Genomic DNA, 12,370 nt, shown 5'->3' on the forward strand with positions numbered 1-12,370 from the left:
GTGGAAAATGTCAGCTCGATTGGATCACGGGAAGTGGGTTAAAAAATGACCGAAAGATGTGCACGGTCGTAAGCAAGCAAGCACGCAAGCACGCAAGCAAGCAAGCAAGCGAACTTAATATAAAGGATTTAAAAAAAGAATAGATTTTAAAAATAAGAATAGGTTTTAACAAATCAGAATAGGGTTTAGCACCGCTGTGTGGCCTTAAAAGTAAAATAATATATATGATGGGCGACGTCTCGGGCGATGGCCCCTTCTTCATCGCACGTAAATGAAAAAAAAAGGTTGTTGGGTCATTCCGCAAAACGTCACCTATTATACTGGAAATCATTTCATTTTAAAGCCACGGTGTTTTTTTAATTGACGGTCGTGTGGAGTTTATCTGTTACTCGCTAGCTACGACTAGTATCGAACGAGTTATACATTCTTTGTAGACTAGTTTTTAAAAAACTGGTCACCAGAAAACATTTTTTATATTATTATCTTCATGGCATAAAGTGCAGGCTCTAGTTCTGAGTATCCATTCGACCTCTCCGGTCTCTCTATTTACGTGCTATGAAGATGGATCATTACCTAAAAACGTTGCCTATTGTATATTTTTCCGTTCACAGGCTCAGAGTTACTGACTAATGTACGGACATTTTTTTTTGTACATAGAGTAGTAATTAGAAGAATAATTCAGATGTACAAGGCGCCCTTAAACAATGCATCTCAGAGGGCCACGTTTATTGTGGTCGTCACCCCACTGACAACGCAGCAGTAAAACTTATCACGGTCGGCTACGTACGGTGCGAAAGAAGTTCAACGTGCACGCGTGCATGCATACAAATAATGTTTCATCTTGAAATTAAGGGTGCGTCGGGGAAATACGGGGATGCATGCGAGGTGGGTATGGAAAAGGGGAGCGGATAAGAGAAGGCAACGGGAGGATTTCTACTTAAGAAACGAAACAGGCTGTCCGCCTGGTGCTAGTTGTAATTACTGGCGAAACGTCGTACTCGAATTGTAAATGTTGTGGGTTTACTCTCCAACACACCGGTGTGCACTGTACTAGTAACGAATTGGCACGCTCTGTTTACGTGACAAACCTTACAAAATTGGCTGTGTCGGGTGGTGGCGGGTTTAACGACACATTCATATTTACGTGCTCTAACCCCCCCCCCCCCCCCAAAAAACTATATTATTGATGATATTGGTCGAGAAATCCTCCTACGTGTTAATCGGATAACAGAAAGAGACAGGTAAAAGGGGGTGGGTAAAGAGAGTTCAGAGTTCATTTGTCCTCATCATCACTTGAGTCGGGTGTGGTGGTTGCTTGTGGAGGGTTTGAAATGAATGATGTCGGGTCAGAAACATTGTAGGGGATGGTTCCGGATGTCTCGTGACCCCCAATTAATTGACCCCAAATTTTTTTTACTACTTTTTAGGGAATTAAATGGGGGGGGAGGGGGGTCACAAGACATTTGGAGCACCCTGCAGATAGATGGCACGCGTGAGAGCGTGCGACTGGTGTTCGTGGCTTCAAACTCATTCCGAAATTTCTTTACTACTGCTTTTTGTGTTGATGTTGTTGCCCCCCCGCCCCCGGCTACGGTAATTACGGTGCAAAATAAGTTCACCAACCATACATACAGTATGAAAAAAGTCTCATTTTGTCGTTGCTCATCCCGAGCTATAAATGCTCTGAGAGTGAGTTGTTGTCTTTGTGCTGTTCGCCTTTTGGCGTTCTCTGGTCTGACATTGGTGGCCCTAAAGAAGGCTGTCTCTGCTGTAGGCAGATCAGTTTCACAATGCCGCATATTGTCAGGGCATGTTGTGTTTGCGTGTTCACCGCAGGTACCGTGTGTAGTTAATGCAGTAACTTGATTCATTGCAAAAGTAATATATTTGGTGTTTGAACATCTTAACACCTCCTGTTTTATTGCCAGAAAGGGTAAAAGCTGTTCTTATTTTTCATACTTTGATACTGGCACGCGGACGTCCGAAGAAGCGATGGATGGATCGAATAAAGGAAAACATGAAGACGGTCAACGCATCCCCCGAAGATGCCCTGGACCGAGCCAAATGGAGAAGACAATACCCTGTGCCACAGCGGGAACAACGCTAGGAAGAAGAAGATACTGGCAAAAAGAAGGTCCCATGTTGTATGCATACAGCAACTTCAGCTCGTGTCTAGGAGTGGGGGGGAGGCACAATATGGTCGAGTTCGACACCGCGACCGGAGTTTTCTGCACTTTCCGTGAGCGCGAGTCACGGTCGGCAAAACGATGACTTCTGCTCGTGACAATCACGGGGCTACCGCAGCGGCCGACTCTCACGCACAACGGTTATTCCACCCAAGCACTATCCAGCAGCATCCCTCGCTACGCGTCCGCTCCGACGTCTGTTTCTCCCATCCAAGGCCGTAGCCATGGAGTCAACATTAGGGGGGACCAAATCTCCCTGGGGTCCCCCCCCCCAGAAAAAAAACTAAATTTGAAAACTCATTTCCTGCCAAAAAATATTTAAAAATTCACGAACACATGGGATGTACTTTTTATTGATTTCTTTACAATAATGTCTAAGAGTGTATTGTATTACATTGCTCTGTTTTTTTCTTTTTTACATATTCATGTTTCATTGGATGTAATGGCAGAGATTTAGGGATACAACCATAACCACAATCATATAAACATACATCTCTACATTGTTATATGAAGACAAGTCGAGATATTGTGGCGAAGGTTTAGCAAATTGTTGTTTTTATTTACATAGCATTGCAATTATAAAAATATATATATTTTTACAGCAATATATTGGGGGAGACATTTTCAGCATATTTGAATATTGGGGGGGGATCTGTCCCCCCCCAATATATATTACAGTTAAGGCCTTGCTCCCATCGTCGCCGACTGGCGACTGGCCAGCGGAATGAACGATGTCTACATCATCCCTTTGCGAGCTGCACGGCTTGGGCGAGGCGCTCATCCAGCAGTGGATTGGGTTACGAAAGGGGTCCGTGCACGCATTGTACACGCACGCTACACGCACGCTGCACGCATTGTACACGCACGCTGCACGCACGCTGCACGCACGCTGCACGCACGCTGCACGCATTGTACACGCACGCTACACGCACGCTGCACGCACGCTGCACGCACGCTGCACGCATTGTACACGCACGCTGCACGCACGCTGCACGCACGCTGCACGCACGCTGCACGCATTGTACACGCACGCTACACGCACGCTGCACGCACGCTACACGCACGCTGCACGCACGCTGCACGCACGCTACACGCGCGCGGCGAATTGTCCGTTCTCTACAAAAGGCTCAACTCCGCGATACATCCTCGCGTGACATTGCAGACGGACCGGTTCTCTTTTCTATTTGTTAAAAGGGATGTTAAAACCACAAGGTGTGGACGTTCCCAACGACAAGTCACACATTACGCTTTGGTTCTTTCGGTAAAGTCACGTAGGTATAAAATAAAGAAAGTTATTGAAATTAATTTATTTATTTTATTTTCTACCTACGTGACTTTACCGAAAGAACCAACGGGTATGGATCCCTGCAGTCACGAAAACTTCAAATCTAGATTGAAGTCACACATTACGTTTTTACACATCGTGATAACGACGATGAAGTTTACAGCCCTCTGTCAATCCACCGCTAGATCGAGGCCTCCCGATAATTTGTGTCAATCATTGTTTGACTATACTTCACCACGCTGGTCAATGCAGGCTAATGAAGACATGAGTGGGGGGCAGAACAAGTTCAGCAGTTATCACTCGCCAATAACGATAGCCGCGCATGGGAATCAAACTCAGGTTATTGGGTCCATAGCGCCGAGCTCAGATCCTTGCAAGAACAACAAGATGTGCATTCACCACATCTCTTTCCCCATGAATGATGTACCTGCACTGTGGGTGATCACCTTAATCTCCAGAATATAAAGAACGCACCTTGTCCCTCCCCACCCCCTGTATTTTGAAACAAAGATAGTGGCGTGGAGTATACGAGTGACCAGATTCGTATCGAGCACTGTAGCTGTATTTAGGGGTGGGCTACGTCTCACCTTAGCGGCGAATCTCACAATCTGAAGAATGTGGTTGAACATTTTAAACAACAAAAAATGTTATGAAATTGAACAACGCGTGATTGGGAATTATTGACATCGCCGATATGTCTTTCTGGATCCTTATTACGCAGCAGGTTCAGCGGCAAAACGGTTCCTTGATTTCTTCGGATCATAACGCGTTCTCGTGTCTATTTAACGAACAAATAAAAAATAAGTTTCACACCAGCAGTTACGACACAGATATTATCTCTACACGCAATGAATACACCGTATCGCCGAGTTTAGTGTCTATATTCTGGGGGGGGGAGGTAGTGGGGATGGGTAGCTAACTGGGAAGACGCAAAGTGTATGTCATGGTAAAACTGTCGAAGTTGAGCAACTTGAAAAAAAAAACCCCACTCAACACATTTGTCAACAACACCTTGACCTTCAACACAAATATATAATAGGTGACGCTTCGAGGTAATGGCCCTTCCTCATTTATGTGCTATGAAGAAAGGCCCATTGCCTGAAACGTCGCCTATTAAATATTTATCCTCTCAAAGCCCACAGAGTGTTATTGACGAGAGTGTCGCAATTGTGTGATGTCGTCATAGTTGGTATTTGTGTTTGTACACTGCTGCAAACGCAGCTGCAGCACCAAATAATTTTTTCACAAAACAACTATTTTTATCACGGAATGTAATATACACGATGTTTACATTTCTCTATTGTTAAATCTGTATATTCACAATCTGGTTTCTACTCCGCCACGTAATTCTCCACACTCTGCAAGATATTGCCTCCGTAAAATGTGTGAAAGAATGTACAAATGTGGGCGCTAGGTTTGAAGGTCGCGAAATGTCTCGAAAAAGTTAGTTTAGCCTTTGGCTAAATCGGCCAGAAGGCGTGAGTGACCTCTCGTCACATCTCGGGAGCTAAGCAAGCTTTGAGCCTGGATAGCGCTCACATGGATGGCTGCCGGTAGTGTAACGAGGGTGGGGGACAGGGGGTGCCTTGACCTCCGCACCCAGCATTGATTTACGGTGCTTTTTCTGGAAGACTTTGCTGTTTTTTCCTGGATTTTTTCTGTTGCGCGTAGTCACTTTAAGATGTTTCTTGTTCATGTTTTTGTTTGTTGCGGTTTCAGCCGATTCAAGAGCCGAATGGCTCACAGGGCTATACCCCCCACCCCCCCAACATGGCACACATGGCGTTGGCAGGGCCTCATCTCACCGTGGGTTGGCAAAAGGGCTGTAACATACTTCGCTTAGTACTCTCCCTGAGTAAAATGGGATTTAGACCCCTCCTGTATGTACGTCGGGACGAAGTGCCAGTGCCGCAGCTTTGGCGTTAGTAACACAGAACGTGACCGTCTCTGCTGACAATTAAGTCCGCTCTCGGGTGACAAGAGTGAAGAAATTCAACCGCATTGCTATTTAATGACAATCTCAGCTTCGTGACGCGCCACGCAGAATTGGCTCACGACCGAAGAGAGAGAGAGAGACCGACTCGCCGACCCGCTAGGAGGAACTGCAGACAAGCGGGAGATCAAGCTGTCACCATACAATTTCACAAGCTCTGCGGAACTCTATATATGTCGGTGTTATTGGCCAATCAATGAGTGTTTACATGTGAGCGGAAAGCGGAGCGTGCGAGGCGCGGGGCGGGGGGGGGCAACCCTCTATCGGTCTATCCCATACAGGCGGAACAGATGGAATCCACATTTGCCGTGTCGCCTTCTCCTGGCGAGCCGAGGGACAGCTCCTCTTCGACTCCCACGGCAAGGAAGCTTCACAACATCTTTATACGATCCACCAACCCTCACTGCCTCCACATCGCTGGATTACAGGTCACGTGCATAGCCACCACAGTTCGCCTTCATTTGGCGCCCCTCAAGAGAAACAACAAAAATTGGAGGGCTGCAGGGAACAACTAGTCTTTGCTAGTGCTAGGCGCGTGACAGATAAGTGATATCTTCTTGTTCTATGATGCACCTACACCTCCTCCCCAAGACAGCCCCCCCCACTCCAACACCCCCACCCCACTCACTCCCTCCCCTCACTGACATGTCCGGCATTCTTGGCATGTGTGATATTATTTTACAGCCCTCCCCACGCAAGTTTCTCTCGCTCTGCGAACGAACGCGGGGGGGAGGGGATGGATGTCGAATGTGTGGTGACCCACGGAACCACCCAGTTTCTGAAATTCCACATTCTATCAGCCTTTCTGTCTCAGGAGATCATTCCAGATATCTCAGAACCGGTCCTTCTTGCGCGTGTGTGTTTTTTTCGTTTAAAGGGCTCGCGCTCACATTTTTTCTTGTTACAAATTGCGTGGACGCACTCCGGCCGCTGAGTCGCACGCCCCTCCCACCACCATCACCAGCCGGTCGCCTCCCTTCCCCACCCGCCTTGCCGAGCAGACAAAAAACGTGCTTGGCTGGATCACAACTAAAGAGCATTGCCCAGGAGCATTCACTGTATAAAGCGTTCCCCCTCCCTTCCTCGCAAGCAGTGCCGGATTATCGTCGTAGCACAAGTGGCTACGGGCCCCGCACTTTCAAGCTATCAATTGCGGTTCAGTGATTCTGCACTTGCTCTATTACTATAGTACTATACTTCCTTCAACTTTTACGAACAACTGGGTGTTTAAGATTAGCGATTTGTCGTATTATCTGGCTGTATAGCAAATGAAAAAATACAATTACTTTACGGTGCAAGTAGAAGACATGTTTTTTTATATTCATGTGTTTTTTATTTTATCTAGGGCCCCTTTATAACAAATGCTACAGGCCCCGAAATAGCTTAATCCGGCACTGCTCGCAAGCGTGGGGTTTTCTCTGGGCACTCCGGATTCCTTCCCACACGTGAACAGTCAGTGTCCGATAGCACCGTGATCTGCCAAGAAAACTATGGCGCTTCATCAACCGTTTGAGAACAGCAACAGGTCGCTGCGCACAACCTCCTCCACACGTGGAGAATTAAAAGCGACCCAGAGTGAGACGGCGGCCACCCGAACCAGACAATGGAGCACGTTGCGAACAACTCTATCCTGCGCCCGCTCTCCGGCGGGACTGAGTGGTATTAGTCGCGCTGCTCCTGAAGCTAACGCGTGGCTCACAGACTTAAACTTGGACGTGTGATTTGCACACACTTGCCATACGCTCGATAGAGAGAGAGAGAGCGCGCCGTGATATATAGAGGGCCGTAGAGCTTTGGCAATTGTTTGCGTCCGCTCATAGCGCGGCTGCCTCCCTGCCTTGTCCGTGGTTCCTCACGCCAATTGAGTCGTTCTCTCTCGCCATGGGAGTGAGCGAATACTTTGGTTGAGAGGAGAACACGACGTGTGATTAAGTTTTGAGTGGCGCATTTCGTTAGAGATAGACAACACATTGCAACACACTGCCAAGTTTTTTTTAACCCTTATTATACCGCGTATCGATTTTCAAATAACAAATTGCGTCAGATATTCCCCCCCCATAAGGTGTAATGAAATGTATTGAAAATAGCCTTCAAAATCGGTATGCGGTCAAAGGATTTTTTTTTATATCGGTGCACACTGCGGCTTAAATGGATAAGGTTGGAGGTCTGTGTTATTCAACTAAACTAGTTTATGTCATTCTTTGGGTTTTTTTGGGTAAAGTCACGTAGGTAAACAAATTAAAATTAATAAAAGTAAAATTAAAATAAAAAATCACGACGTTTCGGAGGCAACACAAGCTTCCGTCTTCAGGTGGAACCGTCACAGCACGATAGCTGTGTGTGACTTTACCGAAAAAAAACAAAGAATATGAATCCTTGCAGTCACGAAAGCTTCAAATCTAGAATTAGTTTCTGTTACCGTGTAAAACCCACTGAGCTATTGGCACTTTTTTCAGAGGCAACCTGGCCTCCCGTGGTATCTCATCGAAGTGGCGTCATCACCACACGTGGCAATTTATAGTCGCAGCCAAATCATCTAAACGCACCCGGAGACTTTACCGAAAGACCAAAAGAACATGAATTCCTGCAGTCACGAAAGCTTTAAGTCAAGATGTCTTCAACACTTTTGTCAGTAAACTAACCGTTTGGGGGGGGGGGCACCCTGCGTGTATGCAAGTGTCTCTCAGTGAAAGGGTCAACAGGGCTTGTCTTAATGGACAAGAGACTTGACCCTGCCATAGGGAAATTGATTTTATGCTATTGGCTGAGGAGCCCTGAGGAATATGAACGCCGCCCAACGCTCATGGGAGGACTTTGTTGACACACCGTTCAAATATCCATTTTATTTTAAAGCAATTAATGTACTATTAGTGTGTACAAAAGTGCATGTAAAACTCATTCGCAATTGTTGCTGTGAAAGCTTCGTATCAAGACGCAATTAGTGTGCGTTTGGCAGACACACGTAATAATAATGATGAATGTCTCCTCATTTATCAGCTGGTCCCGCCTCTTCAATCCTCTCTCTGCCCCGGCCTCTCCCCCCCTCTCTCTATTTAAGGCCTCGGCACAGATTCGTTGTCCTTCTGTTTGTCTTGGTGTGTGTCTCGCTCTGTGTGTCTTTGTATGTGTGTCTCGCTCTGTGTGTCTTTCTGTGTGTGCCTCGCTCTGCATGTGTGTCTGCCTATGCTGTTCCCGTGTCTGTGTTTTAGCATTCATTCTTACCTGATGACGGTTGCTTGTGTTGCAACCGAAACGTCGTATTCTATTATTATTTGATTTGATTTTCAACGTGACTTTACCGAAATAACAAAAGAGTAATGAATGGTTAGTTGTAAAAGCCGGTATGGTTGGCTGGGCACGAGAGCCTGGATGTTCGTTCCACATCATGTCCCGGTCACTCGTAGCGTTGGGGGGTGGTAGGGGTGGTGGTAGGGGTGGAGGTGGTGGTGGGGGTGGAGGAGGTGGGGGTGGAGGAGGTGGGGGTGGTGGAGGTGGGGGTGGTGGTGAAGGAGGTGGTGGTGAAGGTGGTGGTGGTGGGGGTGGTGGAAGAGGAGGTGGGGGTGGAGGAGGTGGGGTGGTGGTGAAGGGGGTGGAGGTGGGGGTGGTGGTGAAGGGGGTGGTGGTGGGGGTGGTGGGGGTGGTGGGGGTGGTGAAGGCGGTGGTGGGTGGGGGTGGTGGTGTTTGTGTGAGGTGAGGGGAGTATCTTCACGAGGCGGGGCTCCCAGGAATGTCCCTCCTTTCGTGAGCACAGGTCACGTAGAGCCGGACAAAGGCGCCGCAATGGCGAGATGTTAACTACCTCGCCTGGTTTCCAGAAGATCGTCGGTTCGATCCCGACCCTGGCGCCTGCTGTATATTTGGAGTTTGCGTGTCTCTTTCCCCGTGGTCGCGTGGATTTTTGTTTTCAGGTCATCAGGTTTTTTTTCCCCTCCACATTTAGAATCAAAATGCGTTCAGAGCATTTGGCTGCTAGAAATTTCCACGCGATAAGCCACTTCGTTGAAATTCATATGTGGTCAGGTCGCTTCTGAAAAAGAGCTATATATGGTAAAATAAAATACTATATTTTTAATAGTAGTATTTTTTTTACAGTTTACACCCCCCACACACCAGGCACAACCGTGCCCGTCACCAGTTTCGTCTTCTCACGTTGAGTTGAGATCAATGTTAAAACACCAAAAAAAGAGTCCCCGCGTTAATAAGGGCGCGGTGTGGCGGTGGGATCGGGTGTCAAGGGTCGAGTCCACTTGACTCTCGACACAAAGCCGTCTTTATTTCGGCAACCGCGAGCCTTGTGGTTCACGCACCGCGATCCACTCTGTCGGCTTCATTCTGGCTCACCTCACTGATTTAAGAAGTACATTTTTATTGTTGCTGCGGTGGCGAGAAGTCTACCACCTGACCTGGTATACAGGAGGTTGTGGGTGCGATCCGGGCCCCAACCCTGTGTATTTTTCGCAGGGACCTCCGGTTTTTCCCCTCCGCATTTAGAAACACGCGTGTAGAGTATTTGGCTGCGATACATTTCCACATCGATAAGCCGCTTCGTCGAGCTATCATTTGCGGCCAGGCCGCTTTTGAAAAATAATTACAAAGCTCAGTGGGCCTTACCTGGTAAAATATCTATTTTTAAATAGTTAAGATAGACTGCTGTCAAACATCACAATGGACAGCCATTATAGCTCATTCCTGCCACTGATAAAATCATCTGCTGCGAGTGATATCTCAGGCAATCCTGCCCCCCCCCCCCCCCAATTCACCCTCAGTCACCCGCAACCCGCATAAACCAGTGTGGGTGAAATGGCATGGAGAGGCCTTCGTCCCATAGAACAAATGGGCTGTGAATTAGTATTGTGATTGTCACTGGTTTGAGATGTGATACCCTGCAGCATTCGAGCGTATTCCTGCCAACACAGTTTTGAGTAATGCATCTGAGCGCATTTCGGAATGTGCACATGCATTCTTGTCCTAAACATCACCACGTTTGCGCTTGAAACCATAACCACTGATTTTTTTGTTACGTGTGCGTATGTACGTTGAACTTCATTCGCACCGTACGTAGCCAACCGTGCTCGTCGGAGGTGCCTGTGCACAATGACGAGACAAGACCCGGACTGAGTGTACCTCCCAAGATGGAATGGAGCCAAGATGACAGGGTATGGTATGAATGGGGTTCATACTCTTTGGTTCTTTCGGTAAAGTCACGTAGGTATAAAAGTCACGTAGGTATAAAATAATATATATATTTTTTTATACCTACGTGACTTTACTTTTAAAGGCAGGTTAATTTTTTTAAAAAATGTTGGTATTCACATTAAACATAAACAACCCCATTCATACTCTTTGGTTATTTCGGTAAAGTTACGTAGGTATAACATATATGTTTAATGTGAATACCAAACTTTTTTTAAAATGAACCTGTCTTTAAAAGTAAAGGATCACACAGGTACAATTAGGGGCTTTCTTGTTTAAAAAAATATATTTATTCGATGTATCTCAGTTAAGATGTATGTGGCATATGCTTCAATTAAAACAGCCCGAGGGGGAACCCACGTAACAATAATAGCGCACGCTGGAACAAACATGAGTTTAAAATAAGATGCAAAAATGTGTAAAAGGGGCACCCATTGTGCATCATGAAAAAACTCAACAGCAGTTCCTGAAGAAGTGCATTGTGGTCCACTTGCCTGAGATGGCCATCAAAATAAAGTTGAACGTTGGTGACTATACACTGCTGATGAGTCCTAATTATAATGAAACCAGTTCACAGTTTATCTATCACTGCTGCTGCAAGTTGGTCAAGTTTGCTCACATTTATTGTGATGGTGATCTAAGTCAAAAGGCGGCCATGCTGCAGTTCTTCGGAAATCTCTGATGGAGTGTTTCGTGTAAAGTTCAAATGGTTGTGTGATTTTACGCTATTTTGTATCTTGCTTTAAAACTTGTGGCACACTTGCAAAATCTTTTGGTTGAGATCGTAACTTTTGCAGGAAAAAAATGTCGCAGTTTTTATCCCAAGTGATGAACAATTTGAAAGAATACGTGATGCAATCATTACATTTTAAACAAGTTGGGGGCAACAAGCCTACAGTGCTGTACCTAGTTCCAATCGGTGCGTATTATCCGCTATGATGTATTGATGAGAAACTTCAGACGTTGACTAAATAAAATAACTGGTGCAAAAATCTTAAAATTCGTAAAGAAGCATTCAGCAGCGCATTCTTGGAATTCCAATAAGAGACTGTAAGAAAACTACCTGGATCAAGGAACACATGCAAGTCAGTAACATCGTATTGCCTCTTAAGCAAAGTAAAAGGCGCCACAGTGGCGAGATGTTAACTACCTCGCCGGGTATACAAGAGGTCGTGGGTTCGATCCCGATCCGACGCCCCTATATTTGCATGTTCTCCCCGTGGTTGTGTGGATTTTTCTCCGCGTCCTCCGGTTTTTCCCTCCACGTTTAGAAAAATACATTTATAGTATTTGGCTGCTATACATTTGCACATGATAAGCCACTTCGTTGGGCTATCGTGTGTGGCCAGATCCGCTTCTGAAAAAGAGCTATATAGCTCAGTGGGCCTTACAAGGTAAAAAAAAAATAGACTAGTTGTTAAATGTACTTAGGCAGAACACTTCGTGAGAAGAGGTGATTAATGATGGACGAGACTGGTTACATAATGGTAGCCAATGGACGGAAAGTGCCTGAGAAGACAACCAAATGGAGTAACTATACCAGTCAATGCCCCAAAACGTCGGATATTGTGCCGAACAACACGTGGCCCAAAACCCGAAAAACACATCGGAGAGCTGCGTGTATGTACGGTGTGTTGAACTTCTTTCGCACCGTACGTAGCAAACCGTGCTCATCGGAGGTGCGGGGAAAGTTTTGCGTCAGCACAACCGCGA

The sequence above is a fragment of the Lampetra fluviatilis genome, chromosome 8 (assembly GCF_964198595.1).
Source record: "Lampetra fluviatilis chromosome 8, kcLamFluv1.1, whole genome shotgun sequence".
NCBI lineage: Eukaryota > Metazoa > Chordata > Hyperoartia > Petromyzontiformes > Petromyzontidae > Lampetra > Lampetra fluviatilis.